We start from the raw sequence: 20896 nt of genomic DNA, 5'->3' as shown, positions 1-20896 counted from the left end.
TTTCCTAAGCCACTGTTTTTCTCAGTTTTTGCTTGCACTATTACCCCTAAAATGTCCTTCCTTCACTATTTCCCAGATAAACTCCTATTTTACAAGGCTGAGTGTAAAAATCATCTGATTTTTGAAACTTTCTTTAATCATCCCTTATTCCTGTATTATGGAAAACAAATACATCTGGCCTGTGAGTTCTCAAAGGCAAGCTTATATTGTTATCCAATTTCATATTGCTCAGTTTCCATCCCAGGAGCACAGGTACGATTTGGTGAGAAATCATAGAAGATGCAATTTGAGATGGAACCTGGAGGAGAGAAGAGTATAGATAACAGTATGGACATGGAAAAGATCTATTTCAGGGGAAAATAGTGAATACTTCTTTGCCTGTACAATAGACAATTTACATAGTAAATTATGTTTGATGCTGAGGGGAAGTAGAATTTGGTATCCAAAACTATGCCTTTTAGGGTACTGATTATTTTAAGCTGGCTATTTTTAAGAAAATAAAGATCCAGGAAAAACTTCTGAAGTTCCCCATAACTACCTAAAATAAAGGTCCTATTATCATAGATACTAGTAGTTTCATATGAACTAGGTATGATAGACAGGGAGAAAACAGCAAGGCCCATTTGATCAAAGTCCTCTTTATATTCCATTGTAAAGAAGGCCCACAAACATTTGTTTATCAAACGTTTGATCTTCCATCTCTATGTGAATTGCTGTCCTGCCCTTTGAAGTCCCAAAAAACAATCTCTCCTCATGTCTTCTTAGCTCGAGATGTCATTAAGCCTTAACTGCCTAATCTCTCATCTGCTCTCACATTCTTATAGAACCCTTGTATTTACATGCATAATAAATTTGGTCAGGTTTTCCTTTTAATCTTTCATGTTAATTTGAATTTTAGTCCAGCCTGAAGACCTTAGAAGGTAGAAGAAAAACTAATTTTTCCACCCTGCAGTGCATGCTCTGATATTTTCTATCAAAGAAATGCTGTCATGTTATCTATTGCTCTATTGAAATTTACCTTTTGACATTTATTATTTATATAAAAAAACTCATATTGTACTTACTCTTAGAGCTTGTTATGGTTGACTTTGGCCAAAATTTATGTAATTCTGAACTAGGCTAATTAATGGAAACATAATTTTATAATTCTTCACAGTGATTATGAATTGCATTTCATTTAGAAAGATACTTTATGAATTAAACATGTTAAGTGATAATAAAATGCTAAATATATAGTCAAATAACAGAACTACTGCCTTCTAAGATAGAAATGGTAAATTTACACACATTGTAGGATACTGGGATTGTGATGTTTTTAATTTTGAGATCAGATATTACTTATTATCCTTGGTCACATTACATGAATTGATAAAAGCTTTATTGGTCCTCTTGTAATTATTATTACTCTTTGACTAATGCTAGTGTTCCTAATTATAATTAGGTAGAATCAAGATTATTTATATAAGAAACATAACATCTTGGACTTTATTTCATATTTAATTATGCAGAAAATACACATATCTTATTTTTAGGAAAAATATTCTAAATTGTATTAATGGACGCATTGAGAGATTTACAAGAACAAAGCGCATATTATGCATTTGTGTGTGTATTCAAATATGTAAGCTTTCTTGCAGACTAATACTTTGTAAGTTATTAATTTTCTTGCAACAGCTATGCTCCTTTTATTGTTGAAATACATGTAATATGAATCCATTTTCTTTCACATGGCTCCTGAAAATTATTTTAATCCTACAAGAATCATTACAAAACTATACATTAAATGAATTTATTGAGTACTTGACAAGCATAAGCATTTTTCTGAGTTAAGTAAGGGGATAAGAAAGATGACAACGCTGTCTTCAAAGACTTTAGATTCTGGTGGAGAAGCTATGATGCTGAAGCATACAAATAGTAGTAACACCAAAATAGCATATGGCTAATTGCTTTCAGAGAAACATAGATATGGATGGTTTGAGTGTCAAAAAATAAATGCTGTGGTGAACTACATAGCTTCTTGATTGAGGAAAGAAGTGGAAACTTTATTTGAAGTAAGAACTGGTTTTGTTTAATGCAATTGATTCTGATTAGGGTAGGTGGAAGAGGAATGAGAAAAGATTGAGGGAGAAAATTAGAAGAAAAAGCTTGGAGAAAGGAAATTACAAAGTGAGTTCAGAGGACAGTGAGTAGCATAGCAGTACCAATGAATTCATGAAAAAGAGAAATGGGAAACAGATAAGTAAAAGAAACATCATAAAGCAATGTTTCTCAAAATATGGTTTTTGAATTACCTGATGTCAATCACTTGAGATGTTTGTTTGAACTATTTTTTTTTGTACTCTTTTCATCAGGCCAACAGAATTAAGATATCTGGAAATAGAGAAGGGAAATCTGAGTACATAGGATGCTGCCTGTGTGTTTTCAGTTTTAGTTTTTTCACAACTATTTGAAATACGAATGCAGAAAATATGTGCTTGCAGATTCTTTTTAGGGAGAGAAATAATATGACAAAGGTATGATAGCTTGCAAAGAGATACAATAAATGTTAAAAGAATAGTCTATGCGTGAACAAGTATTGGGCTAGTATCTCCAGATAAATAGAACTGATAGTTTTGATATATAGGTAGATAAATAGATGATAGATAGATAGACAGACAGACAGAAAGACAGATGATAGATAAGTTGACAGGCATAGACATAGATAAATTTATTTTGAGGGATTGGTTCACATGATTACGGAGACTTAAGAAGCACCATGGCCATGATTGGCTGTCTGAAAGTTGGAAGCCCAAGAAAGTTGGTGGTATAAATTCAGTCCAAATCCAATGGCCTGAGAACCAGGAGTGAATGGAAATGATGTAAGCCCTAGTCTGTGTGAAGGTCCAAAGACCAGGAACATCAATGTCAGTGGGCAGAAGAAGGTGGATGGTTAAGCTCAAGCAGAGAGCACAAATGTTTCTCCACCTTTTGTACTTACTATTCAGGCCCTCAACAAATTGGATGATGCCATTATTGTTACTAGTGATGATATGTTTGAGTGACAATTAAAAATATAGCAATTACATACAAAAAATGCTTCATTTATTTATCTTAATTATTGTATGTAGAATTACATGTGTTTTTCTCTAAGTACTTTGCATAACCAATGGTTGTAGTTGGGGGCATATTAGAAAAGAAGTCATACCTTTCAGAGTATTTAAATTTGAGTACACTGTCTACGGCCATGCCACTCTGAACAGACCCAATCCTGTCTGATTGCGGAAGCTAAGCAGAGTTGGGCATGGTTAGTACTTGCATGGGAGACCACCTAGGAAGACCAGATGCTGTAAGCATAAAAAATAAAAAAAATAAAGGGACAAGCTGACAAGTTCCTTGCAATCTGTGACTTCAACCAAGGGTTGCCTTGCCTAAAATAAATAAATTCATTCATTAAATTAATTTGAGTACCCTGATCTTTATTGACAGACAATGTATGAACAAAAACACAGACAATATTTCCCCCCCATTAATAGCCATAACACAATCATCTATTTTTCAAAAGAGAAAATATGAAAAAAATATAATACTTGATTAGATTTTGAACACTAAGTGGAAAACTATTTTCTAATATGTTTAGTACCTTGGGAGGGAAAATGCAAACTCTTTCTGTAAGTGGGAAGATATGGTCCCTGTTCTCTAATATGGAATAAATTGGTCGTTCCCAACTGTATTTGGGATGGTTATTTGATTGGAAGCATGCTAAAAAAAAACTTGCACAAAGGAAAAGTTGAATAGAGTGTAAGGAAGGACAAAAAAAACAGATAAACTTTAGCAATCTTGATTAGAAACTCAGAACAACTGCTTTTGGGGGGAGGGCAGTGCCACTGAGATGCCTGGGATCTTGCACCTAAAGCACAAGGGTCAAGTGTCTGAGGGAGAGCATCCGATTAGCTTGGGTTAAGACATATACATTCCCTTGGCCAAGGGCGGACTGCAGAGCACTGTGATTGACAGTTTCACTAAAATCGAATGGCATCTTGATGTATAGTAACCAAAAGGAGGAAAAAAAATGGAGTTCTGTGTCCAAAATAAGGGAGGAAGGGATGTTTGGTAGAAAAATCCAAAACTTCTATTTTACCTTTTCACAAAGCAATTTAGACACCCAATGTGGTTGACCGAAATATTTAAGTGATAAGTGTGAGGACAAACAAATCAAAAAAGTGAAATGTGGTTGACTGAAATATTTAGGTGAGCAGTGAGGAGACAGGTGTAGAGGAGTGGCATATTAACTTAAAAATTATAGTGCTAGATTTCACTTTCTATCATAATGAAAATTTGATTTTCACTTTTACTATGACTGATGCTTAGAAATTTTAATAGCTGAATTATTAAAACTTTTTAAAATTTACAAGTTTATGTTGCTTCAAAAAAAATTTTTCCATCTTAGAAATTTTGGAAAGATTAAAGATAATGCTTGAATTTAGTGAAAATTGCAGGAACTAAAAGCCCCTATTTAACAAGAGTTCATTAAATACTTTCTAAGGACTAAATTTAACATGTTCATTGTGCTAAGTAGTTGTAGTTAAATTGCTTAACTTTGTATTGCTTCTTAAATTTCTGCAAAAAACTAATTATTAAATATGTTATGTACCACATACTAATGAATGAAGCAAAGCTATACAGATAAAGAATCATTAGGTTGTGTTTTACAAGGTTTCTTCGCTCTATAGTCATTGCTTCTTGTTTAAATCTTCACAAATAAATCATACATGACTTAGGAAATATCTTCTTACAAATAAGTAAGCAAATTCTTTTTATTTTAGGGGGAAATAATGTACACTTAACTAGCATCAGCTAGGGCTCGTTGATGCAAAAATAGTAAAGATTCCCAGGTTGTCTCCCCAGGCTCTTTAGATGCAAGAGATGATGTTTTGGAAAAGGCATAGAAAGGAACCAAAGATGTTTCATTTTTGTTGTATATTATGCTTTATAACTTCTGTTTTCTCTTTTCCCTCTAGTCTTTCAACATATTTAACATTAAGTTTTTCTTAATTATAAAAGTACTATCATTGCATGAAATTAAGGAAAGTATATAAAGAAGAAAATAATTTATAATTTTGTACATTTGAATGCTTTTAAAATTTGCATATTTTTAAGTCTCCCCCAAGGCAACACACACACACACACACACACACACACACTCATACACACACAAATACATAATTATGATCATGCATTTTTTATTTTAAAATCTCTTTTTTTCTTTTTAGCTCATGTTATATCAAAACTTTTTATATCATATATTCTTCAAAAACATCATTTTAATGACTATTTAATATTCTACTAAGTGGATATATTGTAATTTGCTTTTCTCTTCCTGTATTCCTGAAAAACTAGTTTGTTTTACAAGGATGGCATTTGAAAGCAGCAGTTCTTAATGAGATCCTTGGAGCCCATGACTGCTCTAAAATGAAAAGTCTTTACTAATATGGCTACTAGTCCTTTTTATGAAAATGTTGTCCATAATTTTCATAAAAATGTCCAAAGTTATACTTATACCAAATGAGGATGAATCAATTCAGCTACTAATTCATATCCTATAGACTAAATGTCTTCTTTTACTCTTTCCAAAGGATTTAGCATAATGATCAAAAAAGTTTGCTACTATACTAATATATACTATATAGGAAAAAAAACACACTCCACTTGTGTGTTTCTCCTATTCTCTCACGCTACTATCACACTTAAAACACTTCTGACACCAGATATATGGGTTTGCAACTCATCAAGCAATTCTCAGCAATATCAGCTGAGTGTCCTACAATTTAGTTTAATTCTAATAATAACTGTAGTTAGTGCAGACCCCACAAGTTAAGGCTCAGTTCCATAAGACTGCCTCCTAATTCAGATGCCAATCAAAAAGACTAGGTCCTCAGGATACCCACAACTTTTGTCTGTCTGACTTGTCTATAAATCAGAAGTTCCCATGATGCCCTTCTTGAATTCAGTCCGTTTCTAGAACAGCCCACAGAATTCAGGGAAACACTTACTTGCATATACCAGTTAATTATATAATAAAGGATGTGATAAAGGATACAGATGAACAGCCAAATGAAGAGATACATAGGGTAAGTCTGGCAAGCATCCTAGTTCAAGAGCTTTTGTTTCCATAGAGTTCAGGTGCACCATATTCTTGGTAGGTGGATATATTCACCAACCTGGAAGCTCTCCAAATTTCATATTTTAGAAATTGTTATGGAGGCTTCATCACATAGGCATGATCAATTATTAACTCTGTTTTCAGCTATTTTCCCTCTCCAGAGAGTGGGGTATAGAAATGAAGGTTTAAAGCTTCTAAATCATGACTTATTCTTTCTGTTTCCAGGACCCATCCTGAAGCCTACGAAGGGTCACCTCATTAGAATCAAAGATATTCCTATCACCCAATAAATTCCCTGGGATTTAGGAGCTCAATATCAGATGTTCCAATCACTCAGGAAATTAGAAAGGTCTTAGGAGCTATGTATTAGGAACTGGCATCACAGACTAAATGTTAGAACAAAATGTTCTCCTGTCACTCCTATTTACAAGGAGTTTTAGGAGCCTGGTGTCAGGAATCAGGATATTAATCCCTTTGGAACAGGGCCTCTCCCTTATGGTCTCATTTAAGCTTAAAGTAATACTTTATAGTCTCAAGAAAGAAGGCCATAATATTTCTTTCTGATTGTGTGTGTGTGTGTGTGTGTGTGTGTGTGTGTGTGTAGGGGTATGTATGACAATTCAAGACTGACTACATGATATGAGTCACTAGGGTCAATGTACCTTTTCAAGGGTTTAAATTGTATATCCAAGATCTAATCTTTTGTTGTTGCTCTTGGCTTGTATTTTTTGTTGTTGTTGTTTACTTATATATTTTACCAAATTTATCAATAATTGATTCTTTGTGAGCAAAACAGTTCGGGCTTAAAATATACTTTTGTTTTTAATTATATGTCAAAAATACACAGTTTATTTAATGGTTTATTTGGACATTTTTTTGTCTCTGCTATAGTTCTGCATTTTAAGATAGAATGATTCTTAATAGGCTTTTAATGTCAGAATATTTTTCCATCAAATAGTTTATAGTGTGTCCCTATTTATCTCAAAGACTGTTGACTTTTAAAAATGAGTTTTCTGTAAATTGTAGTCTTGCCATGTAAAGAAAAGAATGGATACTTAATAAGGTACTTTTGCCATGTTTTCTAGTAGCATTTATTACTATTCAATTTCTTCTTTACAATAAAAATATATGTATTTTCTACTATATTATTCGATAGTCCCAATAAAATACCCCATATGTAAACAATTTTTTTATAAATCAGTACTAGAATTTTTTAAAATTTTCATGGCATTGATGTTCTTCCTCTACTCATAATCATCATCATCATCATCATCATCATCATCATCATTATGATGGTGATGATAATAATAATATTACTAATAGTTTCTCTCCACCTTGAGAGTCAGTAAGCTTTGTGTCATATTTGAAATACTGAAGCTACCATGTATTAAATGCTTTACATGTATTTGATCATTTAATCTAGTTAGCTATATATGATTGCTAGGTTATTGATGAGAAATTTTAGCTGGAAATAGTTTAAAGTGTGCAAAAGAGCTCTTTCACAATGCCAAATACTGACTTCTGATCTGAATCATCAGTTATAATTAAAAGTAGTCCACAAATTTAAATCAATCCCATTATGATTTACAAGTAAAAATCATTCACAGTTGATTTTTATGTCATTTTATATTTTAGTCTCATTACATATGGATTAATTCAGTTCATTTCTTTAATTAGTAAATATTTTTGAGTGCTTAAAATGTGCACTCTTCTAGAAGTTGGACATAGCAATCAAACAAATAAAAAAATTACTACCCTACTAATACAAACTATTGAACTCAACAAATAGTATATCAAGGGAACCGGTGCCTATTTAATACAGATTCACATAATCAAGATTGTGGATTCTTTGGCATGGCACATACAGGGCATTCCAGTAAAAAGTCCCTGGAGCTAGAGGGAGCTTGGAGGTCAGTGTGACTGAAATACTGGTTGGAAATGAGATTGGAAATGTAGTCCAGGAGTACAACATGAAATTTATTCTAGAAATTTTAGAAAGACAGATGTTGAATGGTTTTGTCCAGAGGGGTAACATAATCCAATTCAGAAGGATTATTCAAGGTTTTGTGCACAATTGATTGGGAGTGTGGGTGAGTAAGTGTTATCAAATAGAAATAGAAACAGAGCATAATGCATTACTTTCCAGGTAAGATTTGATAGTAGCTTGAACCATGGTAGTAGGCAAGGGAGATGATGATAAGAGAGTCAAAGGACAGCCAAAAGGATTTGCTGATGGATTATATGTGATATATTAGAAGAATTGAAAAAACAAATCTTGCGGTTTTTTGTTCTGAACATTTCTCCCTCCAGGTATGGTAGAGGCAGGTATCAAGAGTTCATTTTTGGAGATTTTATGTTTGTGAAGCTTTTTCAATACACAAGTATAGTTCTTGGCAAGAGAGTCACAGGTGCTGGTCTAGATTCAGGAAAGAAATCATGGTACAGGATGAAATCACCTAGAAAATGAGTGAAGATATAGAAATCCAAAGACTGTTCCCTGGTTACTCAACACTTAGAAGTTGGAGGAAGATTCATCAAGGGATACCGAGAACGCCCTTTCTTGAGGTAGCAGGAATACTAGAAAAATGTAGAATGCATGCACCATGTAAGGAACAAGATTCATAATGAAAGGGAGTGATCACTGTCACCTGCTGCTGTGAATAGAATGTTCCTGTGGATTTCTACATGATCACTTATGATAATAAAAGTATATTGTAGTGAGAAAAAAAACAGTAAGCCAAATGCTAAAATGTCCCATTAATCAAGGAGTCAAAGAGATCTGTAGAGGACTATAGCAGGAGAGTTTAGTGGGTGATAAATTCAGATCACGGCATTTACTTCTGAGAAACTAGGAGAGGTGGCAAAGGAGATAGAATACTATTGTAGAAGCAATTCAGAGACAGAAATATACCTGCTATCTGTCTACCCCTAGGATCTGCACTATGTTAATTATGGGAGCAACTCTTTGAGATAGCAGTGTCTCATGTATGGGAGAGATGCAGGATGGGAAGAATCATAAAGTAGTATTTATACGTAAGGTTTATTTTTTAGTGGATATTGCTGATGATGGACTATAAATTCCTGAAGGTCCTGGGGAAAGTTTGGTGGTGAGGTAAAGGTGAGGTTGTAAACTGAGTCTCATTAAGATGTTTAAAGAGCTACATGTGGTGAGAGATCTCTTAGTGTGAACACCTGTTTTTCTTGTGCTAAATAAAAATCGTGGGACTGACTGTTTCTCTAGGACTACTGAGAACTCTCCAGGACATTCTTCCCTTTGCTCTATCAGTGGACTCTTCGGGCTAGGGAAAGAGGTGGTTTTCAAGAAAACAATTTCATGTGATGTAGTATTCTATATAAGTAGGTGAGAGAGAGAAAAATAAAGAGATAGAAAGTTTATCAATGTATTGAAGCAAGTATATGCTATAATAATTAATTCAATTAGGAAAGCACAAATTGCCATGTAGATTCCAAAGAAGAAGACATTTCAGCTGGCGAAATGGTTTTCTAGAGGGTGAAGGATTTGTATGACACTAAAGGATGGTTAAAGTTCCTCAGTGAGTCTCTTTTTTTTTTTAATTTCATTTTATTATTAGTTTCAAGTAAAGTGTACTTTGGTTAGAAATGTATATAGTTTATGAAACGATCTCCCCAATTACTCTGTCTTCCCTCTGGCTCTACACATAGCCATTACAGTACTACTGAAAACACTCCCTATGCCATAGTCCCCATCCTGATGACCATCTATCAGCTACTAATTTGTCCTTCTTTAACCCTTCACTGCTTTCTCCAAGACCCCTCACCCCCCACCCCTCTGGCCATCTCCATATTGTCCTTTATACTTGTGAGTCTGTTTTCAATTAGTTTCTTCTTTTGGTTCTTTAGATTCTGTATATAAGTGAATCCAGGCTGATCGAGCTCTGGTGCTTGATGGAAATATGATTGAAAAAATAAGGAATAAGCCAATGGTGTTTAAAGAGGCATTTATACCTCATACTATATAATATTGGTGTAATGTAGTATTGATTCTACCATACATGCTTATTAATTTTTTTAATTTATCATGAAATGCATAGTGATAAATTTTAAATTAAAAATGGTGTTATACATAGGAAAGGGAAGAGAAAACATACAGAATTGACTAAGAAATAAGACTGAAACATCAATGAATAAAATTATACTTACTAGCTTAATCTATAGATAGTGGATTAAGGGTATTTCTAAAAATATGTTAGGGGAAAGGCAACACAATGAGAGCATTATTGAAATGAATTATCCAATGTAAGTAATAGTAAGAGATATTTGTATGCGTGTGTATATGTATGTGTATATATATACATATATATGTAGAATGTATATATATATATATATATATATATATATATATATATACACATACCTAGAAGCAGAATGTGTGTGTGTGTGTGTGTATACCTAGATAGATAGATAGATAGATAGATAGATAGATAGATAGATAGATATGCTCTGAAATGGTACAAGTAATGTGCTTAGAGACTGTTGAAAGTTAATTTTAGAAAACACATATTGTGTCCTTAGTATGTGCTAAAAATACAGAAAAAAAGAAAACCCACTGTCCATCTGCCCTTAGACAATTAACATTCTAGTAAACTAGACCCCCAAAAAAAGTAAATAAATAAGGTTTTTATTTAAACAAACATGTAGAGATTTAATTCCTGACTCAAAATTATGAATGTTCATGTCATTTGAACGTAATTCTTGGATGGTGTCAAAAGGACAATAAACAAAAGAATTAATTTGGGAATATCACCTATATTTACTATGGGTTAAGGTTGATAGCTTACAACTAGATCCACCAAACTGATTTTCATTGGCCACAGCAATCACTCATTTTAGTTGATAGAAGAGGGAGAAAAATGTAAAGTGGCAATTTACCTCTTCAGCCTTTAATACAAGAAGTAATATCAGTTAAAATTAGCTGTTAGTATATATCCAAAAGAATTAACAATGGGGACTTGAACAAGCATTTGCATGTCAATATTCATGGCATTATTATTCACAGTAACTCAAAGAGTGTAAACACCCATTAACAGATGAATGGATGAACAAAATGTGATATATACATACAATATAGAATGTTATTCATTCTTAAAAAAAATATATGCTAAGTGAAATCATCCAGACACAGGACAAATACTATATGGTTTGAGGATCCTAGAGTAGTCCAATTCATAGAGATAGAAAATAGAATGCTGGCTACCGGGAGTTATGGAGGGTGGATTGATGAGTTATTGTTTAATGGTCATGGAGTTTCAATTTGGGAGGATGAAAAAGTACTAGATGTAAGTGGCAGTGATAGTTTCTGAATAGGGTGAATGCACACAATGTAACTGAATTGCACACTTTAAATGATTAAAATGGTCACTTTCATGTGATGTATATTTTAGCACAGCAAAAGAAAAATTCCCAAGGTGGGGAGGAACATCATCAATATTGTTAGAATATGAAAACGGTTCTTTCCAAAACTGTTATTCTTCAGTGGTATCTATTTTGCCTAATTTTGTTTGAATGTGAATCTCATATTCATAATCAGAAGCAAAGATTTGTGTTACTGTATTTATATTTCTTGATTATATAACTGTGATTTTGAACATTTATTCTCCAACACATCATCAGTGATATTGGTACCAGTTGCAACAATTTCACAGTGATGCTCACTGTAGGGCCATACCTCCACTTCTTAGCCTGTAAGAAGTATGTGTCAGAATTCCCCAGATGATTCTGATTTACCCTTCTTTGGGGCCAGGCCATTAGTTGAATAACACTCACTGAAGTCTCCTATTCTAACAAAAAAATGACTGATAGATTTGGTTACATCAGAATAAGAGACTACTGAGACAAAGATGTTATAAATGATTAAGGTACAAGCAAGAAACTAAAAGCAAATATTTACATTTTTTATACAAAGAGAAACAGTGTCCAGAATGCATAAATCATTTTTGAAAGCAACTATTTACCCAACATAAACAAAATTAGAAAGTCATGTATCTTTGTAATATTACTCATAATTTTCTGTGTGAGATAAAGAAGATTGAACTTAATGTTTAAGCATTAGCTTTTTTGCTCCTCTTGAGCCTTCGAGAAATAGTCATCGATATATATATTCCTAATCAATAGCAATAGGTACCATTCATTTGTCTTTATTACTTTTTGAGAACTGTAAATAATTCTTTACTTATTTTAGCCTACAGAATTAATTTAGATCGATAAGCAAACAAAACAAACCAACAAATAAAGGAAACATCTAATTACAAGATAGGTGCAAATATTCTTAATTGTATTGTTGTAAAAATGAAGATTAGTAAAGTTGGGTAACTTGCCAAGTATCACTCATCCAGCAAAGATAGAATTCAAATGTAGATTTACCATAGTTCAAGGCATTTTCTTGTAATATCTATACTATTTGTTGCTTCCCATGGGAAGGGAGGATTGGAACCTTAATAGAAGTAGAATGTTAGCAGAAAATAACAGAATATATTAGGAAATAATTATCAAGGCAACTAAATGGTATCAAAATTGAAATTCCTATGTGAATTATGATCCCCTCGACTAAAGTAACAAGTCGGATCTGGTTTTAGAAACACCTTTCAATTTATTAAACAACTTGTCCAGTTTATTACATATCATTTTAACTGCAACCATTAGCTTAATTTAATGCAAATGTAAGAAGAGGCAAAATATGATCAAGATTAATTTTGAAAATCTCTGATATTTTCCCAGAACTTAATGCAATAAGTATTAATCTCTCTTTCTAAAAGTTGCAGATATGAAAAACTCAGTGTCATAAAAATTGAATGAAAATGTTGGCTGAATGTCTCCCGGATGTCAAAAAGACTATGAACATTACTTTCTTGTGTTATTAAAGAAGACATATTTAAATTTATGGACAAGAAAATAGCATTTTGAAAAAGCATCAAGAAAGGGAGCGTTCTTGATGCTCACAAATTTCTATTTCTTTATCATGTTTCCTTAATAAGCATGAGATGGTGACAGGAGGTTTTAGGAGAATGCTACTATTGAGAGAGAAAAAATCCACAGGCACTGTTAGAGGATGCAAATTTCCTTAGTGGAATAGTATAGAAATATGCATGGGGAAAAATGTGGAGAGCAATATAATTTACTTCTAGATAGATATTAGGGCTTGTGAGAGCACCTAGTATACAACTCTACCCTGATGATGTGAGACTGATGGAAAGAAAATAATTGCAGCACATTCATGTATTTTCCCAGTGTAGCATCTTTTCCTAGGCCAGACTGACACCTAGTTCATATCAAAAGAAGTATTCTTGTCTCTTCTTTATAATTTTTATGCCTTCCCCCTCTTATCAGATTGATATGAATCACTTCCTGGTCATTGACTTCCCTTGAAGAGATAGGTTTCCACTTGATTCTGAATTGTGACTTCTAATCTACCATACTATAAAAAGCTAAAGCAATTAGTCTTTTTAACAAGAGGAACAAATGGATATCCGCATGCAAAAAAAAAAGTGAAGTTAATTTCCTACCTCATCGCATATACCATACGAAAATACTAAAAGATTCAAAATGGATCATAGACATAAATCTATGAGGTAAACTTATAAAAGTTCTAAAAGAAAACTTAGGAGAACATCTTTATGACCTTAAGTTAGGCAAAGAGTTCTTAGATATTACACAAAGAGCAAAAGCATGATCTACTAAAACATTTCGAGAAAGTAGAATTTTATCAAAATTAAAAACTGTTGCACTCCAAAACCAGGCAAAATGGCATAGATGATAGAAGCTTCATTCGTCCCCTCTTGTGACCACATCAAAGATGTGACAGAAACACAGAGAAAATAGCAAGCAGAGCCGCCAGAGCTCTAGATGAACAGAAGCCCCACAACTAAAGATAAAAATAAGAAATCACCCTGCAACAGTTGGAAGTAGGATGGGGCAAAGGTGTGAGGCTGCTCAGTCCGGAGCTACTAAGTGAGTCAGAATCTACAGCAGCTGCAATTATCAGTTGCAGATGCCTCTTAATGGGGCCATGTAGGTGACCAGATTTCCATGGTGACAGACCTGTTCACTCTGAGCACCAGCACCTGGTTTGCTGCTCAAGGGGCAAAAGGGACTTACAGGGGGACACTGAGTTTTCAGAGCAAGGTCCGAAGGCAAAGCTTTTTTCCAGGCAGAAGTGCTTGTGGTATCCATTGTTCCTCTGTTGAGCCCTCACCCTCTCAGTGTGCAGATGCAGTGCTGCCTTAGCTGAGACTTCATCAAACTGGATAATAGAGTTTGCTTTGCCCAGAGGATTCCCTGAAACTCTGCCTTCCCCAACTCGCGGCCCTACTCAAGCCACATCCAGTTATATCCTCTGTAAGTCCCGTGCTCCTTGCTAGGCAGCACCAAGACACAGACTTGTTGCAGTTGGCCTTGGTTTCTGGCATGGCTTCTTGAAAACTATAAGCACATCAACTGTGGATTGCTTGCTGAATCTTACCAGGTGGCCCTAGAAGAGCACAGGTGGGGCTAAACTTGGCCTGCAGCTGAACCCTCTCAGGACTGTGCCACTGCACACCTATCACACAAATCCATGCTAATAAGACTGGGAGACTTGGGAACTTTGCTTAGTACATAGAAACAGACACAGGAAGGCAGCCAAAATAGGAAGAAAAAGAAGCAGGAAACATATGAGAACAAAACAGACATCCAGAAAATTGGGGCCAAGCAATCTCGCAGATGCAGAGTTCAAAACATTGGTTGTAAAGATGCTCAATGAAATTAGGAAAAGTGTAGATGAATTCAGCGATAACTTTAACAGAGATAAAAAATGTAAAAATAGAAATGTAAATTATTAAAAGGAACTAGTCAGAAATGAAGAATACATTATTTAAGATGAAGAGTGTATTAGAGGAAATCAACAGAGTGGATGAAGAAGAGGATCGAATCACCAATATAGAGGATGGTGAAGACGGGGACACCCAATCAGAATGGCAAGAGAAAAGTAACTAAGAATATAATGATAATTTAAGGAGCTTATGGAACAAAATTCAGGGTAACAACATTCATGTCCTGAAGAGGGAGAATAAGAAGTTGAATATTTATTTGAAGAAATAATAATGGAAAACTTCCCTCACCTGGTAAAGGAAATAGACGTACAATCCCAGAAGCTCAGAGAGTCCCCAAAAAATGAACTCAAAGAGGCCCACACTAAAACACATCATAATTAAAATGCCAAAGGTTAAATGCAAAGAATCTTAAAAGCAGCAAGAGAAAAGCAGTTAGTTGCCTACAAGGGAGGAGCTCCGATAAGACTGGCAATTGATTTCTCAAAAGAAGCTTTGCAGGACAGAAAGGCTTGGCACAAAATATTCAAAATGTTGAAAACCCAGGATCTACAACCAAGAATACTTTATCCAGTAAAGCTATCATTTAGAGTCAAAGGACAGATAAAGAGCTTCCCAGACAAAAATAAGCCACAACACTAAGCCAGTATTATAGCAATTGTTGGAGAGACGTCTTTAAGAAAAAACGTATCAAAAACAGGAATAAAGAATGGTAATAACTACCTGTCTATGAACAAGTACCACAAATGGAAAAGAATTAAGTGTTTTAACCCAAATTAGGGAGGCTTAATGGATAAGAAAACAAGACCCATACATATGCTGCCTATAAGGGACTCACTTCAGATTAAAAGAGACCCAGACTAAAAGGAAGGGGATGGAAAAAGACATTGCCTCGATGGACCTAGAGGGTATTGTGCTGAATGAAGTCAGATAAAGACAAATATTGCCTGATTTCCATACATGTGGAATCTAAATAACAAAATAAACAACAAAAACTGAAACAAGATACAGAGGATCATAGATACAGAGAATATTTTTATAGCTACTAGATGGGAGAGTGGTTGGGAAGACAGTGAAAAAGGGCAAAGGGATTAGGAAGTACAAATAGATAGATACAAAATAGTCATTGAGATATAGAGTGTAGCATAAGGAAAATAGTCAACAATGTTGTAAAAAATATATGCAAAAGGAAGAGGGGTATTTGATTTAGTGGGATGACCCCTTCATTATTTATACAGATCTCTAACCACTATGCTGTATAACTGAAACTAATATATTATTGCATGTCAACTATAATTGAAAAAACTTTATTGAATTGTACAATGTAAATATGAGCAACTAATTGTCTGTTATATTTCAATAAAGCGGGGGGGGGGGCGGGCTTTTGCATTCCAAAAGACAGAATTAAGATAATAAAAAGTGAAGCTACATATAGAAAAAATTGCAAATTACATATCTTAATAAGAATATATAAAAATCTCTTAAAATTCAATAAAACACAACTTATTTTAAAATGAGCAAAAGATTTGAATAACAATTTAACCAAAGAAAATATAGGAACAGTTAATAAGCAGATGATAAGGTGCTCAACATCATTAGTCAATAAAAATGCTAATTATAACTGCAATGAAATACCTCTTCCATGAGTTTTTTCCCCATCTTCTCGGAGGCAAGACTATACCTCTTCACATGGTGGTCTTAGGGAAAGAAAGGGCAGGTCTCAAAGTGCAAGTACTTTTAAGATTTTGCTTGTATCACATTAGCCAAAGAAAGTCACATGGTCAAGCCCAGAGTTAATATATAGGAGATGATTAACCAAGGGCGTGAATACAGAGAGGCGTTGTTCATTGGAGGTGATTAATATAACAATATAGCACAGTCTACCCTTTAGTCCTGATAATTTTTGTTTCTCCTATATGTAAAATATACTTACCTCTCCCAAGACCCCAAAAGTTTCATCCAATTACAGCGTTAGCTCGAAGTCCAGGATTTTGTCATCTACGGTAACATTTAGAGGCTGCTTCTTGTTATTCCCGAGACCTATGAACTATAAAACAATTTGCATTAATAATCTATTGCCATGCAACAAATTACCCCTATACTTAGTGGGTTAAAACAATAAAAGTCATGTATTACCTCTTTGGCTTCATTTTAGACAGGATATCAGAGGGTATGATTTGTCTATGTTCTCTGATGTTTGGGGCTTCAGTTGGAAGACTTCGAGGTAGAGGCTGGAATCATATTAAAGCTTTACTCACTCACACGTGTGGTAATTGATGGTAGCTGTTGACTAGGAGCATATCTGGGGTTGGTTGCCAGCAAGAACATCCATATTGGGCTTCCTCACAACATAGTATCTGCATTTCAAGGGCAAGGGGAGAGAGGAGTGAGGAGAGAGAGAGAGAGAGAACCAAGTGAAAGTTAGGTTACCTCTTATGACCTATCCTTAGAAGCCAGCAGCATCACTTTCACCACATTTTATTGATTGAGACAGTTACAAAAGTCCACCCAAGTTCAAGGGGAAAGGATCATAGATGCCTTCATCTTCATAGAGGGCTGTTAATTTCACATCATGAGAACAGCATATGGGATGCTCTATATATTTGGTGTGGCCATCTTTAGAAAAAATACAATCTTCCACTCAAGTTATCTACACCACTTCCAATATTTAATGGTGATACAGGGACAGGATAACATTTCCATTTGAAAAGGGAAGTACAAAGGAGTCACTGTCTCATAACAACTCTGGAATCCACCTGGGAATAGGTTCCCCTCCCTATACTTGGAGCAGAGAAATCCTTGATTAGATCCTGTTTCTCCTCTCTGAGAGTGACTTCCTAGTCCATTGTTATCCATAGCTCTTATTTCCATCCTCTGGATTCTTGGCTTTGATCCATAGGTCATACTTTTATATAAGAAATGGCCTGTGTTTGCAGCTGAGTGGCTTTCTCAGCCTACTCCCTGCCCACAGAAGGCTGGTGGCCCAGGGGGAATTTGCAAATTGAGCAATCTCAGTCTCTCTTAGTTCAATTTGTGTTTTACTAGTTCGAATCTTTTAAAAACGTTGTGGATTTCATATGAATCTGATTTGGGTCCACTACATTGGACTGAAGTTATACCCACAACTCTTTTTGAGATGGGCCTCTCTCTACTTTGGATAGCATGTCAAGGTCGTGGGACAATATCCTTTATCTTTCTAAAAGGGTCTATTAAGCACCAACTTACATCTTTCTGGTGTCTTCACAAATGATCTTATAGTTACACTCTTAATATTTACTGGCTTAGAAACTAGAAATGTGAAACAGTTTTATTTTCTGACACAGAAATCCTGGCCCTTCTGTATTTCCTCTAAAATCCTGTTAAGCTCACCTCTCTTTCTGTACATTATGACGTACAGCTACAAGTCAAATGAAACTATCAACATTCTGCATATAACCAGACATTCTAATTAGCCAAATACACAAGTCCATTAGGTATATATTTTTTATTTTCCAAGTTATTGCAGGTGACAGTTTTGCCAACTGTTTTGCTACTACATGAAATGAAATGCTTATTTTCCAGTCTTCTACTGCAGTTTCCTTGTCACTTTTATAGTTTCTATTACAGTTTATTTACCCATTTCCCAGCCTTTCACTAACAGTTTCTTTACTGCTTTTTTAGCCTCCAATCACCACTCAGTCCCAAAGTTGGTGGATCTGTTTTAGTTTTGTCAATTGTGTTCCCTCCTCCTCCTCTGGAAACAGTAAGAGAAGAAAAAAAAGAATAATCCTCATCCGTCCTCCTCCTCCTCCCCCCCTCATCCTCCTCGCTGTCTTCTTCTTCTTCTTCTTCTTCTTCTTCTTCTTCTTCTTCTTCTTCTTCTTCTTTTACAATATCACCTTACTTCTAAGTACTAATTTCCACTACTGGAAAGATAGAGTACATACAATTTTCCCTAGTCCTCCCACTAAGTATAGCTAAAAACTTTGAACATTATATATAAAACAAACACAAGACAACACTAAAAGATTTCTGAAAGAGAAGACAAAAGACCTTCTCGGGACCTCAAAACCTGAGGTGAGTTACCTGTGTTTTCTTTTTGCCTCCTATGTCCCTGACTGAATATTGGAGAAACTGGAAATCTAGAAATGCCAATGGGTGCAAACAAAAAGAGTCCCAAAGGAAGCCTGCTCTCTCCAGCCAAAAGACCAGCAAAGGGGCAGCCTAGCAAGTTAGAAAGCTTTTAAACAATAATTGCTCAACACTGGCCAAACACCACAGATAAAATTGTGGCTCCAACAGCTAAGGCTGAGTGGAGCACCTAGCATTCCACACTGGACAGACTGTAATAAGGTGCCCCAACCCTCCCTGGCAGGATAGTGTAAGAGAAGCTAACTAAGGAGCTGGAGCTTTCATTCTTAATTGGAGTAACAATCTTCTCTCCCTCTTTCTCACTCTCCACTCTTCTCCTCCCTCAGTGGCAGTGGAGGCCAAATGGGAAGCCTAGACTTCCACCATCACTTGGAAGTAGCAAGATACCTTTCACCTCTCTGTTGGAGTAGTGTCATAGGAGGTCTAGTGACAGGATATTCACCTCCCTTCACCAACCTGACATTAATGAGGCAGTGCCCTCTTGGTGGCTTAAAACAACAGAAATTTATTATTATTATCTCACGGTCTTGAGTGCTAGAAGTCTGAAGTCTAGATGTTGACAGGGTCATGCTGCCTCTGAAACTTGTACAGGACTTCTTCCTAGCTTCTGGTGGTTTATGGGCAAACTGGTATTTGTTGGCTTTCAGCTCCGCAACTCCAATTTCTGCTTTTGTTGTCATGTGTAATTTTCCTGGTGTCTCTATCTTCACATGGTTGTCTTCTTATAAAGATACCAGTCATATTGGATTAAGAGCCCATTATACTCTAGTATGATCTCATTTTTAACTTAACTAATTATACCTGCCATGATCCTATTTCCAAACAAGCTCACATTCCCAGACATTGGCAGTGAAGACTTCAGTATATCCTTTCCAGTATCAATGTAAGAAATGTCTAAATACGTAGAGAATTTTTTATGAGTTTATTTGAGCCAAACTGATAACAATTCTTGGCAAGCAAAATCTCAACAGATTGAGAGAATTCTGAGTTTTTAAGGTCAGCCATGTAGGCCTCCCATGCGCTTGTCAGGTCCAGTATGTGGCCCCTTTTTCATTTACACCAGGGAAACAATTCAGCCAGTAACACTCTGCTCTCCCTGCCCCTCCTATGCACACCAATCATGACTTTCCTACATTCTCTCCATTTCAACAACTCCATTAATTCATTTCATCAACTCTAAGTCTAAAATCTCATCTAAATCAGGTATGGGTTAGACTCAGGGTATGTCCATCCTGGTGTAAAATTCCACTATGAATCTGTAAAGCCTAGAAAACAAGCTATCTGCTTGTTTACCATGGTGGAATAGGCATAAGATAAAACTTTCCATTCCATAAAAGAGAAATTGGAAGGTATCACTGGTTTAAAGCAGTTTGCAGTTTAAAGGGAAAATTCCATTAGGATTTACAGCTTCAGAATAAGTCTCTATGCTTCTGTTCACTGGATCTACTTCTTCAACCCTGGGTTGTGTTCCTAATCTTCACTCATGGACAGCAATTCTACCACCTGAGCCTTTGGTCAAGGCCTCAACCCTTCAAACCTGGAGAGCTACTAGATGACTATATCTTCCACACTATGCTTGGAAATTTCCTTAGCTAACTAAGTTAATCAATTACAAGTTCTACTTTCCTCTCAGCAGAAAATAATTCAGCCAAGTCTTCTGCCAGTTTATAAGGATCGTCTTTCTTCCAGTGCCTAACATTTTGTTTCTCATTTCTGCTTGGGACTTCACCAAAAGCCCCTTTAACATTCTAATTTCAAGCAACATTCTCTCCAAGGCAACCTA

At 35.2% G+C, this 20896-nt stretch overlaps 1 pseudogene; it reads left to right on the top strand.

Annotated features, from left to right (window-relative positions):
• The first annotated feature begins 3213 nt into the window (after positions 1-3213).
• On the top strand, positions 3214-3332 carry LOC118608036 (annotated as a pseudogene).
• The last annotated feature ends 17564 nt before the right edge of the window (positions 3333-20896 follow it).

This window comes from Rousettus aegyptiacus, unplaced genomic scaffold (genome assembly GCF_014176215.1).
Source record: "Rousettus aegyptiacus isolate mRouAeg1 unplaced genomic scaffold, mRouAeg1.p scaffold_m13_p_9, whole genome shotgun sequence".
Lineage (NCBI taxonomy): Eukaryota > Metazoa > Chordata > Mammalia > Chiroptera > Pteropodidae > Rousettus > Rousettus aegyptiacus.
This window is presented reverse-complemented; position numbering and strand designations above follow the sequence as displayed.